At 36.2% G+C, this 18,507-nt stretch overlaps 1 protein-coding gene across 1 annotated transcript in view; it reads left to right on the top strand.

The window, feature by feature from the left end:
• The window catches only part of LOC106877404 (wings apart-like protein homolog), a 217,791-nt gene that overhangs the window by 65,125 nt on the left and 134,159 nt on the right, over positions 1-18,507 (top strand). The gene's annotated exons all lie outside the window — the stretch shown is intronic.

The following is an 18,507-nucleotide window of genomic DNA, read 5'->3' as shown; positions in this document are numbered from 1 at the left end:
TATATATATATATATATATATATATATATATATATATGTATATATATCTATGTGTGTATGTCTTTGTGCCTGTATTTGTCACTCCGCCCACTGCTTGACAACCGATGTTGGTGTGTTTACATCCCCATAACTTAGCGGTTCAGCAAAGGGGATTGGTAGAATGAGTACTAGGTTTAAAACATAAATCCTGGGGTCGATTTGTTTGACTAAAACTGCTCTATGTGGTGCTCCAGCACGGCCGCAGTCAAATGACTGAAACAAGTAAAAAATAAAAGAACCTGTTTTATGATATTTGATCCAGATATAGCCAGTTTAAATGCTAAAGGCTTGAGCTTGTTTTATGTTTTAAGTTTTCTTTTGCTAACTACATAGTTGTACCATAGATATATTGGGGGATATCAACTTATTTAAAATATATTGAGGAGATTATCAAATATTTTAGATGTGCATAAAATTTTATGTTGATGCAAATCTAAATAAGATTGCGATATGTGATTGGAATCAAAATCCTTTTGGGTGGGGGGGTGACTGAATGCCCTTCTTGTCACCAACCCCACTAGTTTCTAAGTGAGGTTGTAATCTCCTTGTCTCATGAACAAAAAAGGGCCATATATCAGAGAATATAAGATCATTTAAATATATGGAAGAATATAAGATCATTTAGATATTCTTTTATTCTTTTACATGTTTCAGTCATTTGACTGTGGTCAAGGTGGAGCACCGTCTTAAAGGGTTTTAGTTGAAGAAACTGACCCCAGGACTTATTCTTTGTAAGCTTAGTACTTATTCTATCAGTCTTTTTTGCTGAACTGCTAAGTTACGAGGACATGAACACACCAATATCAGATCAAAGAAAACAAAATTATTTGTGTATATATAAAAAAAAACCCCAGCTTATTTAGATATATGTGGCTGTGTGGTAAGAACCTTGCTTCCCAACCACATGGTTCTAGGTTCAGTTCCACTGTGTAGCACTTTGGTCAAGCATCTTCAACTACAGCCTTGGGGCAACCAAAGCCTTGTGAGTGGATTTGGTAAACATTAACTGAATGAAGCTCATTGTATGAAGGTGGTGCCCCAGCATGGCTGTAGTCTAATAACTCAAACAAGTAAAAGATAAAAGAGTAAAAATTATTTTGACAAATTGTAGCGAATACCAAATTATTTAGATATTAGAAAATACCAGATTCTATGACAAAAATTAAATGTTTTGGTTTTGACTTCTCAGTTTAGAGTAACCTTTACTTTCTGTATTGTGCAGTTTATTACGTAAAGGGCCCAGAAGTTCACTAAACCGATTTCTTTTCAGTGACTGTTCTAATGCTTAAAAAAGAAATCAGCATTTATTTAGATCATGTCTAATTAACTCTATGTAGCATGGTTTTTGTCCTTGGTTAGCAACTGTTATTTCCTACTTGCTTACCATTAGAAAGTATGAGAAATGGCCAATTTTTCCTTCAGACTTTGCTTTTGTTACATTCACTCAAACCCCAAAGAATCCCTCTCAGCATATCACTATGATGCTCCACCACTAATGGATATGCTCAAGTAGTTATAATCAAGCAACTGAAGGACAAATATTTGCTATAACAATATTTCTACTTCAGCAATTCAGTGCTGAATTTGTCTCAAATGTAATGGAAAATAGGTCAGTTTCAAAAACATTGATGTCCAGGTGACAAAAGCAAAGTTTGAAGGGAATAGTAGTCATTCTTTGATTTCTAGATAGAAGCAAAAAAGGAAATAACACTTGCTGACCAAAGGCAAAAAAAAAAAAAAAAAATTATTACACAGTGTATATCCTGTTCATTACTTTATTGAAATATGATTTCAAAATGTTTGATGATTCAACACAATGAATTTAACACTGAGCAGCATTGTCATTGAATCAGTTATTCTCTTCAGTATATCTAAATAAACAGATATTTTCTTCAGTATCATCATCACAGTTCACTTGCAGGTGTACTAGTTGGAATTATGACTGTTGAGCTGATCACAGTTCTGTTTGGTAATATGTAGGTTGCCAGGAAAAACTGAATCAGAATTAATGATATCATAAACTTATCTGCTTATGTTTGTTGTGATTTCCACTGCCATCACAACTGCTTGAAACACTGCTACTTGATACTGCATCTTTCAGTTGTATACACTGGCTCATGCCACACTAGGCTGAACTGGACTGTGCAGCATGCCTGATGGTCTCTAGTAACAATTCCAGTTGGTAAGCTCCTCTGTGATATGACTTTAATATAGCATCAGTCTAAGATACTGATTGGTCAGAAAAGTGATATAGGCGTGTTTATTAGCAACATAAGTGTATTAGTTTATTGGCCTGAGAGGTGATGACATAGGCATGTCTGTTAGTGTCAACCTGTCTGGTAGTTACATGGCTATTAACAAAAACAAACTTATTCAATTTGAGGATCTGTATTTGAGTCATTGGGATATTAGATATGAGATATTTGCTTCAAAACAATCTAAATTATCCAATAGTCTTTGATGTATCTTAATAATCTAGTATTTTCTGACATATCTGAATAATCTAGTATTTTTCAATATATTTAGATAATCTGCTGTTCTCAGATATATTTAAATTATCTTGTTTTCTTTGTCCAACTCATGTCAGCATGGAAAAAATTGGATGTGAAATGAACAAATGATATTTAAATAATTTTGTTTTCCTTGACATCTGTAATTTGCTCTATATAACTTTTATTGAAATAATAATTGAATCATTGGGTTTCATTGTGGAATAACATTTACAACTTGTTTGAAGTTGCTGTTAATATAAATAAATATAACACAATAATGTACGTTTAGTAGTTTTTATTGACAAATATTCAATTGATATACAATATTACACTGACAAGGACAGGTCTGTATATTACTGGAACAAATCTCTTATCTAAAAAAATGCTATGATTGTTACAGTCATTTTGCATATTTTTAATATAATGTTCATTATCATTTTACCTTTCATCAAGTTTTTTATTTATTTTGCTTTCTTTTTGTCATATTTTACTGAGTATAAGATATTTAACAAAAGCCATGATTTGGTTATCTATAAATTGTATTATTTTCTCCTTTGCTATTGTGTATCAGTCATGCAGTTTCAAGTTAAATGTTAACTCTGTGTGAACAAAACTATTGTAGAAAACTAGGTGAATAATTAGTTATATTCATCAAAATTGACAATGTATTAATTCAGCTCGGTTGTCAAATTGCTGACATCTAAAAATATTTCAAAATAAGATCTAAACAATTGTTCTTCTAATGAATTAAAAATGACTGCCAAGAAATTAGTTGACTAAACCATTGTAACGATAATGTGTAATGAAGATCTCATACTTGACATCTTCCTCTTCTTCATATCATTAAGACATCATAAAGGCATAACGTTTCACGCCAGTCTAACTCTGATCAAATGTTTTTTGAGGAAAAAAAAAAAAAATCTGTTGCCTCTTATGTGACAAGTGTTTTGTTTCCTTGACAAATGTAAACTCAACTGAGGTTACTCTGACTTAGTCATTCTCTAATTTGCCTTGTGATAGGGCTGCTAGAAATATTAGAGGATTCTGAATCACAAGTATAAGTCATAGCAACCATGATGGGGTTTTGTTGTTTGTTTTTTTATAGATAATTTATATGGTAAAACATAGTCATATTAAAAGAAAGATACTGATCTGTGACTTAAGAGGAACAGTTTAGTTGTTTAAATTTTGAGTCTCAAGTGAGATTCTCAGGTGGAGTGTATCTCACACTCCTAGGATGCTGCTGCCATTACACACCACATACAAGCATCCTAGACTGCATCCAAAGAAAGAAGTCATTTATGAACACACTCCAACCTCTGGTCCATATATGTACCGTCTCCTTTCTCTGGCTTTTCTACTTATACTAGAGTGGCCTCTGATCTTTGGCACTGGCTCATCTTGTTCCATCTTTACGCACACACTGCTGACTTTTTTTGCCTCTCCCTCTCTCATCATAGCCATTGTATCCTACACTCACACCTCACACTAACCACTTTCCTAATCCTTCTTTCCCAGAATACCAACCTTCTGAAATTCTCTTCTGCCCCACCGTAGTTGTCAACTTGCAGCAATTAAAACAACATTAAGAGCATTGATCTAATCAGACTGGGAGGGTCTGCAAAAACCACAGGCATAGCTTCTTCTATCAGAACAAGCCAATAGTCTTTTTGTTTTTAAATCTATATTTTTGATTTCTTACACGAAATAGAAAAAGGCTATTAACTGAAGGTGGTTGGTTTAGTTCATTCAGTCAACTTCATCGTATCCTAGTATTTGTTTTATTGACTCTAGAGTGATGGAAGATATGACTATGAAGAGATTTGAACTCATAATGTAAAGGAGAGAAAGAAATACTGAAGCATTTTATCTAGATTCCACTCCCTCTGTCACCCACTGAATAAATTTATTGATGCTAAAGATAATATAGTTGGCTGTCAGATTCAAGTAGACCAAGTCACATAGTCAAGATAAAAATTTAAATTATTAATAACAATAATGTTCATTATCTTTAAAATGATATTCCAGGAACATGTCTTTCTATCTTAAGATGGGGATCTGATATTTTCTGTATCAAAGTCTTCAATAAATTCTGTTTTGTCTTGTCATTGTTTGGCAGCAACCAATATTTATTATATGACAACACATAAATTGATAAACAGTTAGATGAAAACTTGGATGTCAAATGAATTATTCAGCAGTGCAGCTTCGTAGCTGCTGACATGTACTTCATATTCTAATTTTGTTGCAAAAGGGAGGGGTGGAGGGAGGAGTAGTAGTTAAAAATCGGCATATACTTTCCTGGAGAGAATGGCAGCAAGACTGTAGAGTCAGTGTGTATTTGCTGAGACGAAAGTTAATGAAGGGTGGAAACATATGCTAGCTAGTTGCAGAAAGATGCTTCTCTAGAAACTGAAAATTGTGAGTAACTACTTAGATAAAGGTCTCGAGAAATAGAACTATTGAGAATAGTAGGAAATAGAAAGGTTTTTAGAGTTTTTAGTTTGCAAATGAATCTTACCAACCAATTCAGTAGGTGTTATAGAGATAGTAGCACAAGCAGTTGGTTGGATACAGCAGAGTGATGAACTAAACTTTAGTGAGATTTGACTAATTAGTTCTTTTTCTGAGTAAAATCTAAATAGATAATTAAGTAGAGTATAATGTCCTCTATATTGGAACTCTATTCTGTAATGGAATATATATGTTTAATGATTTAAAATCTATGTCACTTTTTCATACATCTACACGGTCAATTCATATGTCTTATCTTCTTGCCATTTTCTTAACTCCACCTAACCGAACAGTCTGCACTAAATCCTCTCTTGTGAATGTATTTACCTGCAATATCATCCCTGATTAACTCTTGCTTCTAACTACAAACCCTCAACAATTTCTTCGCTTAGCTTAATACATCAATCTCAAGAAAACCGGTTTGCTTTATATCAACCCTCTTTTACTATAGTTGTATTGAAATACATTGCCTTTGCTTCGGTTATTTCGAAAAGAATGAAGAATTTTGTGCAATAACTTTTTATTATGCTCATATTTGGAACATAACTTAATATGAAATTTTGATAGAAGGGTTTAACTTAGATTAGTTTAAAACAAGAACTTTGTGTCACAGAACCAGGGACAGTCTTAAGCAGGTTGGTATCAAAATGGTTAAGGAAAAAAAAGGCCATAAATGTCTCCATCATAAAATTTTTATCACTATGACCATTTGTTGCTGACATTTTATGACAGCAGGATTCTTACTGAGACTATGGCTTGCTTAAGAAATGGAATCTTTAGTGATTTAGAATTAATAATAAGTTTTTCTATATTGAATAAATTGGGAAGAAATCATCATTGATATATTTTTTCTTTTTTATTATTATTATTATTATTATTATTATTATTATTATTATTATTATTATTATTATTATTATTATTTTATTATTTAAGGCTGTGAGTTGGCAGAATTGTTAGCATGCTGGGCAAAATGCTTAGCAGCATTTCTTCTGTCTTCACATTCTGAGTTCAAATTCCACTGAGGTTGACTTTGCTTTTCATCCTTTTGGAGTCAATAGAATAAGTACCCGTTGAGTACTGGGGTCAATGAAATCAACTTATCCCTTCCCCTGAAATTGCTGGCCTTGTACCAAAATTTGAAATCATTCCTATTGATAGAGAGCAGCACATGCCATCAAAGTGATACTGGGGTACAAATATACAAAGCCCAATATACCCATCGTGACTACCCATTTGATAAGGGTATACCAGACACATGCAACATAATCATATGTGCACAACATGGTAACTTCATATCAAGATAGATAGCTCATGACCTTGCAGATGTGGCCCCGTTGGAATTTTGTTCAGGTTGAATAGCTCATCCCACTCAAAAGCTTCTTGAATAAGGGTTGTTTAAAGATGATGAACACAACATTCATGTTTCCAGTAGTGAATTATCCAAACCCCAAAGAATCCCTCTCAAAACATGGCAGTGATGTTCCCCTGCTAATTCTGCTTGTGATTAGAGATGTACATATCACCAGCCACTAAGGCACATGCTCAAGTGATTGAGGTCAAGCTACTGATAAGCAAATCTGTGGTATAGAGCAGAAGCCCATTTTTTACACCAAGACAAAACATGTACATGTCAACACTTCAAATCAGTTTAGATCAGCAGTCATGAAAGCCACTGCCTGATACTGCATCAGAGCATTTATTATTATCATTATAATTTTTAAGGTAGCAAGCTGGTAGAGCCATAAGCATGGAAGCAAACATGCTTAGTAGCATTTTGTCCATCTTTATGTTTGGAGTTCAAATTCCACCAAGGTTGACTTTGCCTTTCATCCTTTCAGGGTTGATGAAATAAGTATCATTTATGTACTGGGATCAATATAATTGACTAGCCCCTCCCCCAAAGTTTCAGGCTCTGTGCCTTTAATAGAAAGGATTATTATTATTATTATTATTATTATTATTATTATTATTATTATTGTTGAGTGTGAGAGCAATGCATGCCATCAAAGTGACGCTGGGGTAAAATATACAAAGCCTAGTATATCTAATCATGACTGCCCGCCTGATAAGAGTACACAAGGCACATGGATCAAAACCATATGTACGCAACATGATGATCTCATATCAAGATAAACAATGCATGATCTTGCAGGTGGGGCTCAGTTAGAATTTTCTTAAGGTCAAGTAGCTCATCCCACTCAAAATGTCCTTGAATAAGGCTTGTTTAAGGATATTGAATGAAATACCCATGTTTCCAGAGGTGAATTTTTCAAACTCCGAGGATTTCCTCTCAATACATGGCTATGATGCTCCCCCACTACTTGTGATCAGAAATGCACATATCGTCAATACCAAGGGACATGCTCAACTGGTTATGGTCAAACAACTGACAAGTAAATCTGTGGTATTAAGCAGAATATTTGCTGTAGCCCATCTTTTATACTAAGACAAAACAATGTACATGACAAAACTTCCAGTCAGTTAAGATCAGAAGCCTTGGGAGCCACTGCCTGGTATTGCATCAGGGCATTTATTATTATTATTAATACAAATAATATGAATTCATTAAACAATATGTTCTTTACTTTTTTTCTCTGCTGTAAAGTAGCTAAAATTTCTAATTTTCATTTAAATTTCTTCAAGACTGTTCTCAACATGCGGTAGCATTAAAAACCCTCACTACAAAGACTCTTGCACTGTTCGACCATGTTATAATAGAAAGACACAAAGATAACTGATTGTCTTTTGTTCACCATAACAATATTGAATAATGTTTCCACAGATATGATAGCAGGTTATTCATCTGTCCAATATTCAATTGACTTTTATATTACCATTTCTGTTATCTAATTTCTTCCAGCCATTCATATCATTCAACAGTAGAATTTATCTTGGTTTACTTCCGTTTCACTCCACTGATTAGAAAGCAATATCATTAGCGATTTAAAGTACATTGGCAAACATTCCAAGGAATATTAGGATTTCTTTCAATTTCTTTCAAGCCTTATGGAGTCCAATGTCTACAACATATCTACAATATATTTCTGATAATTCCCCCCACTCTACACTATATATATATATATATATATATATATATATATATATATATATATAAACAAACATCCGTTTTATATATTTTTTTTTTTGTTTTTGCTTGTAAATCTACTGAAGTAATTTCAAGAAAAGCAATGTTATCTGATGATAATCAGTCCAGTTACATTTATCTTTATCATCATCATCATCATCATTGTCAAAAGTAGCAATAGTATAAGATGAGGCTTGTGCTAGTGATGAAATGTGCTTTATTGTGTTTCATTTTATAGATTGGGTCAACTAGAGTAATTGTTAGATATTTCTCCATATTTAAAAGTCTTATTGATGATTACATTTTCTGCCTTGCTAATTCCATATTTTTATTTATTTATTCATTCATTTATTCATTTATTCTTTATTTGTTAAGTGAAACGTTTTGAGTAGTTTTACTATGGCTGTGTCAATAACCTTTACAATTACTCTTCCAAACTGGTCAGAATAATGTAGTTTGAATATCTATAGTTTCATATCAGTAAGAAAAGAGTTGCTGGGAATATACTTGTGGAGAAGAAAGATTAGGCCTAGTGTTTTTTGCTACGTTTGAGAAAAGGGAAGATGGATAGATGTGGAAAGCCAATAAGCAGCTGGCTATTTCAGAAGAGAAGAGACTAATGTAGTAGCCATAGAAAAGGCTGAGAGAAGAAACAGCATGTTTGGGAGTAAGATTTATACGTTACCATTGAAGGTTGTTCTTAAGGTTATTCATTGTTATGGAGACAATGTATGTATGCAGTAAGGTATTTAGGTTGTGGGCAGATGATAATTTATCTTTCACTTGTTTCAGTCATTAGACTGAGACCATGCTGGGGCACCGCCTTAAAGGAATTTTAGTTGAACGAATCGACCCCAGTACCATTTTTTTTTTTTAAAGGCTGGTACTTATTCTTTCGATCTCTTTTGTCAAACTGCTAAGTTATGGAGACGTAATCACACTAACACTGGTTATCAAGTGGTGGTGGCGGACAAACAGAGACACAAAGACACACAGATGTATGTATATATGCACACACACATATGTGACTGGCTTCTGTCAGTTTCCATCCACCAAATTCACTCACAGGGCTTTGGTTGGCCTGAGGATATAGTAAAAGACACTTGCTCAAGATGCCACACAGTGGAACTGAACCCAGAACCATGTGGTTTGGAAGCAAACTTATTGCCACACAGCCACACCATAATGAAGAAAAGTCTGCATGGGTGTACATGTTGAAAGTGATACTAATTAGATCTTTAATGAGAAGGATGAATAATGTGCTGGCGTTTGAGGGGTGGAGAATATGAGGAAGTGGAATTTGAGCAGGGTTATGTTGAGAGTGAATTATAGAGTTGCAAGTGATACAGGCAGCAAATATGATTGCTGCTAATAGAATGATTTTGGTTGAGAAGTAATGAGTAAGAGGAGGATCTTGTAAAGTCAGGGACCCTCTTGGCAAGGAATCAGAAGGCTCTGTTGCAATTTGCTAGGTGGGAATGCTTGCAAGTTACACGGCATATTTTTGCTCATTTGATTGTAGACTTGCAGATGTTGCAATGAAGTGAAAAGCCTTGTAGTTGTCTTTTTTTTTTTTTGTTTTAGTTTTTAGTTTCCTTCTCAAGTTATGCCAACTCATAAGGGTTGGTTTCCATAACATATAAACTCCCCACTCAGATAGGACACTGGTTTGTTGCAGGATTACTCATTTTTGCCAGCTGAGTGGACTGGAGCAACATGAAATGAAGTGTTTTGCTTAAGAACACGTGTCACCCAGTCCAGGAATCGAAATCACAATCCTATGATCATGAGTCCAACACCCTAATCACTAAGCCACGTGCCTCCACTCCTTGTAGCAGATAGTGACAACTGACTTATAAACAGTGGTTTTTGCCCTTACTGCTGCTGTCTAGCTTTAGATTAACTGTTTTAGTGTTATGATTGAGTTAGGAATGTGAAGAGACATGCCCAGGATAAGAGCTGAAAGAGGTCAGGGTTAAAACACATTTGTTACCTAAGGTGGTTACTGTAGAAGTGGCTGAAGTCTAATCAGTTAGCTGATTTGAACCACAAAGGGGTCAGGGATAGCATGTGATCGGAAGAAGTGCAATGTGTTGCCTCAAGTATCCAATGATTGATGGTCCAGTGAGCAAAGAGACACATTTGGAGCATACTTCAGAGTCAACTGACCATTGGCCCAATGAACCAGTGACAGAGTTCAAGGCCAATCTGTACCAAGTGGCTTCACTCTGCATGCTTTACCCTTTGTTACTATGGCAAACGTCCGGATACTTATTGATCATACCGTGTATGTGTGTGTGTTTGTGTGTATACTGACACACACACACATTGAAATATACATGTAAAAATTTCCTTTCTTTTAAGCCTTATTCTTTTATTTTTGCTTGCAGCAATATATCATGTTTATACCTACGAGTGAATGAGATATACAACACTTGATTTACTGTCTTCTTCCCGGCTATTACCTTCACAGTTGACCTCATTGTTATTACTGTTACATATTTTTGAAAACTTATGTATGAAATGATGTTGACGCATTCTTTCCTCACTTCTCTGTAACTGTTCCATGTGTTTGTTTTGTTTGTTTTTTTAACTTTTGTAAGGAGATAAAATTGTTTTTTTTTTTTTTTCAGTAATAATGATCGTAATAATAATATTCTAGTTGTAGAATCGTCTTTACTCATTTTCATATTTGTTTCATAATAATAGTAATAATGATAATAATAATAATAATAATAATAATCCTTTGTACTATAGGCACAAGGCCTGAAATTTTGGGGGATGGGACTTACATCGACCCCAGTGTTTCACTGGTACTTAATTTATCAACCCCAAAATGATGAAAGGCAAAGTCACCTCTGCCAAATTTGAACTCAGAATGTAGCGACAGGCAAAATACCGCTAAGCATGTCATCCAGCATGCTATCAATTCTGCCTACTTACCATCTTAATAATAATAGTAATAATCCTTATTTTGGCACAAGGCCAGCAATTTTTTGAGGGGCTGGGAAGTTGATGACATCAACACCACTGCTCAACTTGTATTTATTTTATCAATCCTGAAAGGATGAAAGGCAAAGTTGGCAGCAGCAGAATTTGAACTCAGAACATAAAAACAAATGAAATGCTGCTAAGAATTTTGTCTGGTGAATGAGTTCGTAAGAAAAGCTAGAGCAAAGAGTGTCCCAGGAGGTGATGGCATCTCATAAAGTTTATAAATATTGCAATCGTCTGCAAAGAAGCTCTTTGTTCTACTCCGACGGCGGTGGCGCGAAGAGACTCTAGTAGAGGATTGGTGGAAGGCAGGAGGTATATACCTACCGAAGGAGGCCAATGCAGAGACTATGAAACAGTTTAGGTCGATATCCTTATTGAATGTGGAAGGCAAGATCTTTATGGAAATTCTTTCAAGGAGAACAGTGACATATTTACAGAATAACGGATATGTTGATGAATCTGTTCGAAAGGCCGGAATCCCTGGATGCATTGAACACTGTTTTCTGATTTGGAAAGCGATCCAGGATGCCAAACAGAACCAGAAAAGTCTGAACGTGGTATGGCTTGACCTAGCTAATGCATATGGCTCAGTGCCACACAAATTGCTGATGATAGCCATGGACCACTTCCACATTCCAGACAAATTGACCAAAATAATGAGGATGTATTATGACAGTTTTGAAATGAAGTTTACAGCTGGAGATTTTACTACAGATTGACACCGATTGGAGATTGGCATTGCTGCTGGCTGTACAATAGCTGTCACGTGGTTTATCTTAGTCATAGAGATGATTTTGAAAGTTGTGGATTTTTCGGAACAAATCACCCATGTACAGTCACCTAAGAAAGCCTTTATGGATGACGTGACACTTCTAGCTACAGATGAACAAATCATGCAGAATGCCCTCTTGAGATTAGATGAACTTGTGAGGTGGTCGAGGATGCAGTTTAGAGCAAAAAAGTCGCGTAGTCTGACATTTGTTAAGGGAGTGAAGAAAGAATTTAAGTTTCAAATAGCTGAAGAAAGCATTCCAACAGTCAAAGAAGAACCCATCAAGAGCTTGGGGTAAGTATACGCTAAAACATTGTCAGATAGGAGTTGCGGGATGGAAATTATGAAACAAGCCAAGATTACATTATCAGCGATCGATAACCCGAAGTTACCAGGTAACTATAAAATTTGGTGCTTGCAGTTCAGCTTGTACCCGTGACTTTCGTGGCCGCTTTTAATATACGAGGTAGCCTTGTCACAAGTTCACATCATTGAACAAAAATGTAATAATGTGTTCATTAGAAAGTGGCTAGGCCTACCTCGGATATTGAACAGTTCAGCTTTTTATCATAAAAGAGGTTCATTGCAGTTACCACTAGCGTCAATAGTCAAAATATATAAACTGGGGAAGATACGGATGGTGATGATGCTGAGAGAATTGAAGGATATGGAAATCAGGCATAACCCACCAGAGGTGAAAACAGCAAGGAAGTGGAAAGCAGAAGCAGAGGCTGATGACATCTTGTCTTCTCTTACACATGGTGGGTGCAATGCAAAACCATCGGAAAGGACTTGGTTTTGGCATAGATCAGTTCAGACTGTTTGTGAGTATGATGCGGAACAAACGCAGATCTTTTGTTAGCAACAGCGTCAAAACGAGGGAAGCAGAGAGAAGAGAGCTTCATTTGATTTGATTTATTCAACAAGGACAGATGACGAGATGGGAAGAACATGTTGTTGAGAGGAAAATAAGTTGGGATGAGATATGGAAGTGGACCACATCTCGGCTAAGTTTTCTGATTCGTTCCTCCTATGATGTCTTGCCGTCACCTACAAATCTAGTAAGATAGAATGTCTCAGAGAATGATATATGCAAATGCGGAAAGGTCGGAACACTGAAACTTATTCTTTCCAACTGTTCATTAACATTTTAGCATTGAACAGGTATACATGGAGACATAACCTGGTCTTTAAAGTTATCTTCAATGCTATAAAGAACCAAATTGATCTCAACAACAGTGAGAGAAAAGAACCATTGAAGGCTTGCTGCCTTAATAATAATAATAATAATAATAATAATAATAATAATAATAATAATAATAATTATTATTATTATTATTATTATTATTATTATTATTATTATTATTATTATAATCCTTTCTACTATGGGCATAATTTGAACTCAGAATGTAGCAACGGGCAAAATACCACTAAGCATTTTGTTTAGTGTGCTAACGATTCAGCCATCTGGCCACCCTAATAATAATAATAATAATAATAATAATAATAATAACAACAACAACAAGCGCACTCAGTACAAACCTCCACCAAGGCAACACCAACATCCTCTCAACAATTAGCCAGAGATTATTTTTAAAATGAGAATATCTGAAATAAACTTGACTGCTCTCACAAACGAGAATACTAAAAATGAACCCGACCACTCTCAAAAATTAAGTAAAAAATACAGGAAAAATAATCCAGAAATCTTGTCCAGTTCTGGATCGATCCCAAAATCTAATCATTTTGTGCCAGTCACGAGGCCAAACATCCCTGAAAGTATTGTCTGAATCCATCAAGTGGTTCTTGAGATATCTTGTCCACGGACAAACAGACAAACAAACGACTGAAAAACAATACCTCCACTTAGAAAAAGCAGAGGTAATAATCCTTTTTATTAAGAGACACAAGGCCTGAAATTTTGGGGAGGGAGGTAGTAATTACATTGACCCAGTGTGTAACTGGTACTTATTTCATCAACCCTGAAAGGATGAAAAGCAAAGTCAACCTCAGCTGCATTTGAACTCTGAATATAAAGGGTGGACAAAATTTTGCTGATCATTTTGTCTGGCGTGCTAAAAACTCGTGCTTTAAAAACTTAGAAGAAATAATAACCCTTTCTGCTGTGGGCACAAGGCCCCAAATTTTGGGGAAGGGGCCAGCAGCTCACCACTCTAGCTTTTGTTGTTCTCTTGTAACCACTACTATACAAGTATAGCCACTGTAACAGTACTACAGCCATCACCTCACCTTCACAGTCACTACTGCACTACTACTAGTGGAGTCACAACCATGCCACTACATAACTCAAACGTAGCTACAACAACAGTACTACAATAATCGTTTTATCACTATAGCCACTACTACAGTGCTACAACCATCACCACAAATCCATATATACTATGACACTTTTACACCCATCAACACTGCAAGTGACCACTCTACTACTGTATTAACCTTTATTCCCATTACTGCAACCCTATGACAGCCATCACTGTCACACGACTATAGTCGTTACTACTATGCTTAAAACAACACTATTATAGCTACCGAAACACTTCCATAGTCATTACTATACTATTATTACTATAACTACAATAGCCTCCACTACATAACAGAAACCATACCACTATATCCAGTACCACACATCTACAGTCATCACCACACCTCTGTATAGCTACTGTCACTGTACTACAGCTATTATGTAACCACTACCTACTAACCACTTCCATAACTTTGCTATAATGCTATCACACAACTGCAACCACCATGACTATAGTTCACCACAGTGGCCACTACCTCCCTGCTCATCCATATCTCATCACTGTAGCTATTAACATTAAAACTATTGCCACCAAATCACTAACGACTATTAACCCCTTGACACTAACCATCACCATATCTCTATGTCCACTATCGTGTATCATCTTACCACTGTAGCCTCAGCCACTGTGCTATGGCATTCACCTCACTAACTATAGCCACTACTATAGCTACTACCACACTTCTGCAGCCACTCCACCACAGCTCCCACAGCCACTACCACTCTAGTACAATTGTCAATACTGATGTTATTTGTACTTTCTATGGTTATCCTCTCATCACTATGTAGCTTCTACTCTACTATAGCTGCTGTTACCACAGTATTATAGTCGCTAGCACAATATGATTGCCATCACCATGTGGCCGCCCCCTCATTATTAGAGGTGCTCTAACACTACTCCCACAACCATCACCACTATATAAGCTACTATGACATTACTATGGCCACTACCTAACTGTTATAGCTACTCCCACACTACTTCTGCAGCCATCATCACTATATAAGCCACTACGAGATTAATGCAGCCCCCCTCCCTCCCCGACCATTGTGGCTACACCCACACTACTCCTACAATTAGATAGTAACATACTATAGATAGTAACATAGCACTGCAGCTATTACCCCTCCCCCCATCTCATTATGAGGTACAATATGCCTTCAACTTTCAACTCACCAATATGGACACTAACTCACCTCACTACAACCAATACCACTCTTTAGAGTCGTCATAATACTACAACACTAGCCACTACATTACTACAGACATTGCCATTTCAGCTACCACAGAACTAGGAACTCTCTCTCTCTCTCTCTCTCTCTCTCTCTCTCTCTCTCTCTCTCTCTCTCTCTCTCTTTTTTTTTTTAATAATTAGCAGGAATCAAAGAATGACTCAAAGGGCATGAATTTTGTGCCTTGGCACTTATCAAACTTCCATTAGTGACAACACACAAAACTCTTGACCTTTGAGTCGCTCTGTGAATTCTGCTCATTATTAATATTGATAATAAAAATATTATATACTCATGTTTTGAATTCTACTTCCGTTTGCATTTGCTCTAGATGATATATATGTATATAAAATATATATTTGTGTGTGTGTGTATTGATATATATATACCATTGGTATATGGTGGTTGTTGTATTGGGTGTGGCAGCACACCCAGTGCCACCAAATTTTGAGCAGGGGTATCACAGAAGTTTTCTATTAAGATTTGTGATTAAATTAATGAGTGAGGTTAATATTTATAATGAATTTGCCATCTTCAATGGGTGTGCAGCGCACACGGAATATACACCCCTGATATATACATATATATTTGTGTGTGTGTGTGTATCTATCTATCTATCTATCTATCTATATATATATATATATATATATATATATATATGTTAATTCTCTAAATGAAGTATTAACAGTAACTGCACGATAAAGTGTAGTATATTGCCACTTAAGTGTGGCTGACCCCTAGGGGTGGATGTTACTGTTGCTTTTAGCCCCAGGAGGACATCTCCTCGATAAGCCAGCTGGAGGAGATGTCCTCCTGGGGCTAAAAGCAACAGTAACATCCACCCCTAGGGGTCAGCCACACTTAAGTGGCAATATACTACACTTTATATATATATATATATATATATATATATATAATTCCTTTATGTGTTCCAGCCCAATGGCTGTGGCCATGCTGGGGCACAGCCATTTATATGTACCACAACAAATCAGGTACAACCACACTACTTCTTTCCATTCTAGCCTATATATTTACTAGCACACTGTTTCAGCCAACACCACTATACTAGCCACTACTGACCACAGTACTACAGCCTTGACCACTACAACTGCTAACACACAACTCTCTCTCTCTCCTCTGTCTTTCTTTCTCCTTATGTCTCTCTCTTACTATATATATCATCATCATCATTTAATGTCCGTTTTCCATGCTGGCATGGGTTGGGACGGTTTGACTGAGGTCTGGAAAGCCAGCAGCTGCACCAGGCACCAATCTGATGTGGTAATGTTTCTACAGCTCGATGCCCTTCCTAACGCCAACCACTCCAAGAGTGTATTTGATGCTTTTTACATACCACCAGCACAGGAGCCAGTCAGGTGGCCCTGGCATTGATCACGTTCGGATAGTGCTTTTTACGTGCCACCTATATATATATATATATATGTGTGTGTGTGTGTGTGTGTGTGTGTATACATATACATGTACCTATGTATATATATGTGTGTGTGTGTTTGTGTATATGTATATATATATATATATATATATATATATATATATATATATATATATATATATATATATATATATATATATATATATATGCATGTATATATGTGTGTATGTGTATATATGTATGCATATATGTGTGTGTGTGTATATATATGTGTATTTGCGTGTGTGTTTGTGTATATATATCTGTGTATGTGTCTTTGTGCCTGTCCCCTACCACCACCTGACACCAGAATTGGTGTTGGTATGTTTATATCTCCAGTAACTTAGCTGCAAAAGCGATCAATACAATAAGTACCAGGCATGAAAAAGAGAAACAAATAAGTATTGAGGTCGATCCATTTGACCAAAATAATTCTTCAGTGCAGTGCCCCAGCACGGCCTCAGCCTAGTGACTGTAATAAGCAGAAGGTAATATAGCTACAACTTCACTACTACAGGCCTCACCACTTTAGCTACTATCACACAACTACACCCACCACTTCATTACTTTATAACCTGTAATACTGTTCACTACTTTTATAGTCACTATCTCATTCTTGTCTAGCTGAAGCCCATAGTGTACTCTTGGAATTGGTGTGAGGAATTGTATGGTATGTAATGAAATATACAGGTACAATATCAAGTTTTCTTAGCCTTTGGATCCATAGCCACTCTGGATTACTTATTTTACCTAACCAGGTGTTGGTCACACTCTAAATGAACATCAAATTTACTTAGGTACAAACGTCGCTGTGTGATAAGAAGCTTGCTTCCCAGGGTTCAGTCCCATTGTGTTGCACCTTGGGCAAGTGTCTTCTACTCTAGCCTTGAGCTAATCAAAGCCTTGTGAGTGGATTTGGTAGATCGAAACTGAAAGTCGCACATATATATTTATGAGTGTGTATGTATATATCTGTGTGTGTGTGTCTTTGTGTCTGTGTTTGTTCCCCCACCATCATCTGACAACCGGTGCTGGTGTGTTTACGTCCCCACAACTTAGCAATTCAGCTAAAGAGACCAATAGAATAAGTACTAGGCTTTAAAAAATATGTCCTAGTGTCGATTTGTTCAACTGAAAAAAAAACAAAACAAAACAAACCTTTGAGGCAGTGCTCCAGCATGGGCATAGTCAAGTGACAGAAACAAGTATAAGATAACGATAAAAAATTGCAAGAAATGTCAATATTTGTACAATAAGTGCAGGAGTGGCTGTGTGGTAAGTAGCTTGCTTACCAACCACATGGTTCTGTGTTCATTCCCGCTGCGTGGCACCTTGGGTCAGTGTCTTCTACTATAGCCTCGGGCCGACCAAAGCCTTGTGAGTGGATTTGGTAGACGGAAGCTGAAAGAAGCCTGTCGTATATATGTAAATGTGTGTATATGTTTGTGTGTCTGTGTTTGTCCCCCCCAACATCGCTTGACAACCGATGGTGGTGTGTTTAGGTCCCCGTAACTTAGCGGTTCGGCAAAAGAGAACGATAGAATAAGTACTAGGCATCCAAAGAATAAGTCCTGGGGTCGATTTGCTCGACTAAAGGTGGTGCTCCAGCATAGCCGCAGTCAA

The sequence above is a fragment of the Octopus bimaculoides genome, chromosome 3 (genome assembly GCF_001194135.2).
Source record: "Octopus bimaculoides isolate UCB-OBI-ISO-001 chromosome 3, ASM119413v2, whole genome shotgun sequence".
Lineage (NCBI taxonomy): Eukaryota > Metazoa > Mollusca > Cephalopoda > Octopoda > Octopodidae > Octopus > Octopus bimaculoides.
Note: the sequence above shows the minus strand (reverse complement) of the source record. Positions and strands in the feature narration are given on the sequence as shown.